Raw genomic sequence first — 6,905 nt, 5'->3', positions numbered from 1 at the left:
GGCTACAACAGCAGAAGACCCCACCGGGTACCACTCATCTCCACTACAAATAGGAAAAAGAGGCTACAATTTGCACAAGCTCACCAAAATTGGACAGTTGAAGACTGGAAAAATGTTGCCTGGTCTAATGAGTCTCGATTTCTGTTGAGACATTCAGATGGTAGTCAGAATTTGGCGTAAACAGAATGAGAACAAGGATCCATCATGCCTTGTTACCACTGTGCAGGCTGGTGGTGGTGGTGTAATGGTGTGGGGGATGTTTTCTTGGCACACTTTAGGCCCCTTAGTGCCAATTGGGCATCGTTTAAATGCCACGGCCTAGCTGAGCATTGTTTCTGACCATGTCCTTCCTTTTATGACCACCATGTACCCATCCTCTGATGGCTACTTCCAGCAGGATAATGCACCATGTCACAAAGGTCGAATCATTTCAAATTGGTTTCTTGAACATGACAATGAGTTCACTGTACTAAACTGGCCCCCACAGTCACCAGATCTCAACCCAATAGAGCATCTTTGGGATGTGGTGGAACGGGAGCTTCGTGCCCTGGATGTGCATCCCACAAATCTCCATCAACTGCAAGATGCTATCCTATCAATATGGGCCAACATTTCTAAAGAATGCTTTCAGCACCTTGTTGAATCAATGCCACGTAGAATTAATGCAGTTCTGAAGGCGAAAGGGGGTCAAACACAGTATTAGTATGGTGTTCCTAATAATCCTTTAGGTGAGTGTATATCGGTATCGTCAATCAGCCAAAATGAGTTTGAAAATATCGGCATATGGAATATCGGCAAAAACCCAATATCGTGCATCCCTAGTTCTTGGTTTAGCCTAGTAGCACTCATGTTAAAATTAACATTATTATTTCAAAATTGCAAGCATCAAATGCAAAATCTGTCAACCTCATATTGCTGGGTTTGTAACTTATCAAATGACATCTTCATTATAGGTGTACATTAAACATCCATGTAGGAATGAGTTATTTAAGAAGGGGAGGGATCAAATATAAATGTAAGTGCTATGGCTGAACTGTAGCACATTTGCAGTATTATTGGACAAGTGAATTACATTTGTATATATAAATATTACATTATTTGTAAAACAGATTACAGGTTGTATTTGCAATTTGGGATATTGTGGACATACACATTATACCAACGATAGAGCCTAATGAGCACTGTTGGTAGGTGCTTTTATAGTTGAAAAGGAATGACATGGTAGGTTACTAATAATGAGACGAGGTTATGTGACAGTGATGGGTGAGAATAATAATGTTCATAACTTTGTCTTGTTTTTTTGTGTTTGTGTTTCAGATGCCAAGGAAGAAAATTTGGAGAAAATCTGTGGTAAAGAAGGGACATTTTTATGATGCCCCTACAGACCTATCGAACGAGGCCAACGTGCCGCCCGCTGAGGCCAACGTGCCTCCCACTGAGGCCAACGTGCCGCCCACTGAGGCCAACGTGCCGCCCCCTCAGGCCAACGTGCCACCCTGCAAGGACAATTTGCCTATGGCTGTTGATAATGCTGATAAATGTGAACAAATATACTATACAAATAAATTCGCAGAAAGACACATATTTGAAATAAATGCTTGTGAGTTTAAACCATTGCAACTGAATTCATGTGAAACTGGAGATCATCTGAATAGGTCTGTATTGGGAAATGGATCAAAGACAGTTGAACTGACAGGTAATGCAATACATGACATTGATAAACTGCAAAAAAAATGTACACCGCCACCAAATGCGAGTTCTATACGAGGATGGTTTCATCAAGGACCCTCAGTTTTTGGAAAACAGTGGAAGGCAATGTGTGAACAGCCTAGCTGCAGTACTGTTCAGTAAAATGAAAAATGTGTTTTCATGGGCAGCACAAGATCTTGATAACATTCTCCACATAAGCAATTAATTGTATGTGTTTATACAAAAGTCAGTTACAGTACAGGATCACTATCTTTTAGTGTCTGATCTGCCAAATGTTCTTGATGTGTTTGACAAAGTGTTCTCCATAACCCCTGGTGAATCCTTAACTGGATTAATGGGCACAACTAATGTAGATCATGATATTCACTTCCTGGTACCATTTAAAAATGCTTTAGAGAAAACAATGGCACAGTTTGATGCATGTTTTGTGACATTTTCAGCATCTACATTTGCAGTTATCAAGGCTGATGACAAGTTTGCAGTATTTGACGCCCATTCACAAAATGCTAAAGGTATGGCAGTGCCAAATGGTACAAGCATAGTACTTTACTTGCAAACTGTCAGTGACGTACATGAGCACTGTTGCAGATTGGCATTATCTCTACACACAAGTGAACATGGTCAATTTGAGGTCACAGATATTAATGTAATGGAAACGATCTCCGAAACAATCTCCAACATGGCATTCACTTCTGAATCAAATTATGATGTACATATTGTTGGGCAAACAGCCTCATAGGTTGTCATTTTCTCCTCTGACATTACAGCAGTGTGATCAGTAGTAGATAGTAGGGTTTTTTGGGCACGGCCTATTTTGTTATGACGTATGCCCTAAGCTTATTAATATTCCTACGTCATAATTGGGGGGGCGTGATTTTAGGTAGATTTATTTCCTTAATTATTCCTACGTCATATCCGTCAGAAAGTGTACACCCATAAAACCCTGAACAACAAGGCCGCCCATAACCGGTTGTTCTTGTTGTTCTTGTTGGTCAACTGTAGAGTGTGAATGGGTCGGCTCTTCCTGTAGTGGTTGGGGGTCTTTTTTAAATATACATGTAATGGTCCCAGGTCTTAACAAGGCCTGTTTTGAATAGGGCGTTTATCATATTCACACTGTCTATGTCTCTGTCTGTCTCTCTCTCTCTCTCTCTCTCTCTAGTCCAAGCATTTTATAAGATCAACAAGTTCTGTTGTCTGTAATGGTCCCAGGTCTTAACAATGCCATTTTGAATAGTGCGTTTATCATATTCACACTGTCTCTGTCTCTGTCTGTCTCTCTCTCTCTCTGTCTCTCTCGCCCAAGCATTTTATAAGATCAACAAGTTCTGTTGTCTGTAATGGTCCCAGGTCTTAACAATGCCATTTTGAATAGTGCTTTTATCATATTCACACTGTCTCTGTCTCTGTCTGTCTCTCTCTCTCTCTGTCTCTCTCGCCCAAGCATTTTATAAGATCAACAAGTTCTGTTGTCTGTAATGGTCCCAGGTCCTAACAATGCCTGTTATGCATAGGGTACTTATGTTAACCCCAAGGTATATGGCTCTGTCTCTCCCCTCAAATTTAATTAAAAATAAAATTAAAAAAAAGAGGGTGTGTGGGTGTGTGGGGGTGTTTGTGTGTATAGGTTAATTGTTTTTGTAAAAAAAAAAAAAAAAAGCTGGGGTTATATTTTATCTCACACATAATGTGTTCATTCGTTTTACTTAAATACATTCTAGGGTCTTAAAGCTCATAAGAGTTAGACTTAAGATAAGGATATGTTTTTAAGGTATTTTAGCAGTCTCAATCCCTGATGATAAGGAATCATTTAAAAAATAAAAACAACTGATCACTCAATGCTAAATAGATCACAACACTCAAGGCTAAATCACTCACACCATGGGGGGCGGGGGTGGGCTCAGACAAACGTCGGTATGGCGTGTGTTATCAAAACATTCAGAATACTTTTAAACTATATAATTTATAAGCTTTGTAAAATAAACCCAAATATCTCTTTTGCGGGGATAAACGCTGTTCTGAGTAGTTTGTGACTTGTTTAATACCAAACAAAGCATCGCTATTAAAAAAAAAAAAAAAAAAAAAAAAAAGCTGTGGTTATATTTTATCTCACACATAATGTGTTCATTCGTTTTACTTAAATACATTCTAGGGTCTTAAAGCTCATAAGAGTTAGACTTAAGATAAGGATATGTTTTTAAGGTATTTTAGCAGTCTCAATCCCTGATGATAAGGAATCATTTAAAAAATAAAAACAACTGATCACTCAATGCTAAATAGATCACAACACTCAAGGCTAAATCACTCACACCATGGGGGGCGGGGGTGGGCTCAGACAAACGTCGGTATGGCGTGTGTTATCAAAACATTCAGAATACTTTTAAACTATATAATTTATAAGCTTTGTAAAATAAACCCAAATATCTCTTTTGCGGGATAAACGCTGTTCTGAGTAGTTTGTGACTTGTTTAATACCAAACAAAGCATCGCTATTAAAAAAAAAAAAAAAAAAAACGCTGTAAAAGCGCTACTTATTTTAGATCTTTATAGTTATTTTCTTGGCTCAGGTTGTTTTTTAGCGCGTATAAAGGCCTGAAATATTCTTAGTGTTTATTGACTATAGGTCTTGATGCTTAAAAATGTTTTTTGAAAGACCAAAAGGTTCTAATAAAAGTTTAGAGTAGAGAGGAGAGAGATCGTCGCCATCTTGGTTTCTATTTGAAATTTGATGCAGGGTCATTTTATTGGTTGTTTTTGATATGTTAATTGGTAACAGGATGGCACAAAGGCCAGCCCAGAACAATGCCTTACAAGCAGATCCGGCAGCTGGCCATCAGTATAAGTATGAAGGTCTGGTCTTCAGCTCGACAGACTCGTACTGACCTTTCGATTTAAGCCTAAAGATCAACAATGTCCGGAAACAACATCAACGACTTCGATTTAAACGAGTTTTTAGGTAAGTCTTCAAATTATTTTCATTGACTCAGAGCGTGTTGTGGTCATGTATTGTAAATAAGGTTATACCATCTGTTTTAAGTTCTGTAAAATTATTTTTCAGCCAGTCAACAGGAGTTAATTCCCAACGCTGAGGATATCATCTGGAACAACGACGGTAAGATTTTTGTGTTTGCGCTCAAGGGTTCTTATGTATGGTTGTGTGTGGGTGGTTTTGAAGCGGCTCATTAGAGTTATGAAAACGTTTTAATATATATTAATGCCAGTCTCTTTAATTACACAGAAACTATCGAAAGGCCTGTGATTAATGTCTCCGAGGATCAAACAAGAGAAGTGGTTGTCCCTAGACAGGCTGTCTGCCGACCGGGTAAGAACTAAACCCCTGTTTGTTTGTATAACGTTTCTGTAAGATGTTTGAGGCCCGTTTTGTTAATTTTAAAAAATTATCCTTTCTAACAGTATTAAGAAACATGGTTCGAGACAACGAAAGGCCTTCCACATCGAGGTCTTGTTTCGTTTTACATTCGAGAACCGTAACCTTTCAAGAATCTGAAAGGCCGTCAGCCCCTGTATCTGATAGCGGTGAGTATATATCTGCCGCTTGTAAGAGGTTAAAGCTTTTTATAAAGCGGGGGTGGTTAAAGGTTAAACATGTCTCTTACCTCCACAGAAGTGCAAAAAGCTAAACCAGCTGAAAAACATAAGAAACGATTATTCTTTGGAGGTAAGTAAGATCTTTCAAACTTTAATGTTTTTAAAAGGGCTTTGTTTGACCGTTGAGGGCTAATATTTAAGCGATGGGTGCCCATTTCCTGTAGGGCGGGGGGTTCTGGGAAAGATCTTTAGAAGTCCGGACAGGTCTAGGCTTGTTTCTGGGGCATGTGTTTAGAAATGACCGTTTGTCCTACCGTCTGGTTAGGAAGTAAAGCTGGCCGAAAGGTTTTAGTAAGTTGTTTGGCTTATCTTCCGCAATTATACTTCTGTTTTAAAGTGGCTGTAGGAAAAGGCTTGAAGGTGTTCATTGTATTTAATATTTAAACAGATCGTGAAAACGTTTGTGAAACAGGAAGTCCCGGGATCAGGAAGCGTTTACACTTGGAAGGTTCGTTTAAAAATGAAATGTGGTGTGGGTGTGTGTGTATAAAAAGTTTTATTAACAATATTACAGTTTTTAAAGAAACATTTAAGAAACCGTTTATTTACAGAGGCTTCTCTGTTTTACATTTATTATCAAGTCCTAATAAATATATTGTCTGTAAATAATAAGGCGTTGTAGTGAATGTCTAAGCCTATTTTCAAAGGTCTAAAAAAAGCTAAAGGTTTTGAAGGTCCTGGATATGTTGTTTTAAGTTTGATTTCTGTCGCCGTTTAAAGATGTAAATGTAATGTATATTTTTATTCTTCCCAAGACTCTTGGGATAGTCATTCTGTGGATGAGCTATTGAGGACAATTACCCCGTCTAAGTGGGATCAAACATCTTCCCCGGAGAGATCACCGAGAGGATCCCCCACGGTGGTCTTGGAGACCCCCCAACATCTACTCAGGCCACAGCCTTCTGGGGGTAATTCAACAACCCAGATTCAGCCCGACGCATTGTCGGTCGGAACAAATACAGGCAACCAACAACCTCAGGGTTCGCCGTCAGTCAGGGTTGACACACCACCCAACGACGGACTCGTTTCAACATCGTCCCCCCATCCCCGTTTCTTGGCTCCAGAAACGCTGAACAGTACACCGCGATTGGCCAGGGTGTCACCGCAAAGGCCTTCTTGGTCTCCGTCCGTGAGTATACGCTCGCTCCCTGCCTCCTTCGACCGAGATTTACCGGAGCGGCCATCCTTTGAAGCTGTGCCAGGACACCATCCCCCGGAGCTACTTCCTGAAGGTCGGCATGAGTTGCTACGTACTTTGTTACTAAATCAAAGACTTGTGTTAGTGGGACAAAACCTTGTGATAGAGAGCCAAAACACCCTTATTAATACCCTTACTAACGAATTGTACCGTATTTAATGTTTTAATAGATACAAAACGCCTTACTATTGTGGTTTGTTGGAAAAATAAGAAATAAATAAAAAAATGTCCGGACTTGGTAAAAGAACTCACAAACTAAAGGATTATGATCAAGTTAGGGCCCCAAAAAGACCTTCCCGAGAGAACATCCCCGGCCCTGTTGTGAACTCCTCTGATGTCCCAATGAACCAGGAACTATTACAAATGATAAATGATTTAAATAACCCCC

General features: G+C 39.5%; 2 long non-coding RNA genes across 2 annotated transcripts; both read left to right on the top strand.

Moving 5' to 3' along the window:
* The first annotated feature begins 4,030 nt into the window (after positions 1-4,030).
* On the top strand, positions 4,031-5,026 carry LOC136759640 (uncharacterized). Its single transcript, XR_010820085.1, has 3 exons — positions 4,031-4,666; positions 4,769-4,822; positions 4,949-5,026. It is a non-coding gene; the product is annotated as an uncharacterized LOC136759640 (long non-coding RNA).
* A 119-nt stretch (positions 5,027-5,145) lies between these two features.
* Positions 5,146-6,294, top strand: LOC136759639 (uncharacterized). The gene is made up of 4 exons (XR_010820084.1): positions 5,146-5,247; positions 5,336-5,389; positions 5,708-5,767; positions 6,075-6,294. It is a non-coding gene; the product is annotated as an uncharacterized LOC136759639 (long non-coding RNA).
* The last annotated feature ends 611 nt before the right edge of the window (positions 6,295-6,905 follow it).

The sequence above is a fragment of the Amia ocellicauda genome, chromosome 10 (genome assembly GCF_036373705.1).
Source record: "Amia ocellicauda isolate fAmiCal2 chromosome 10, fAmiCal2.hap1, whole genome shotgun sequence".
Lineage (NCBI taxonomy): Eukaryota > Metazoa > Chordata > Actinopteri > Amiiformes > Amiidae > Amia > Amia ocellicauda.
Note: the sequence above shows the minus strand (reverse complement) of the source record. Positions and strands in the feature narration are given on the sequence as shown.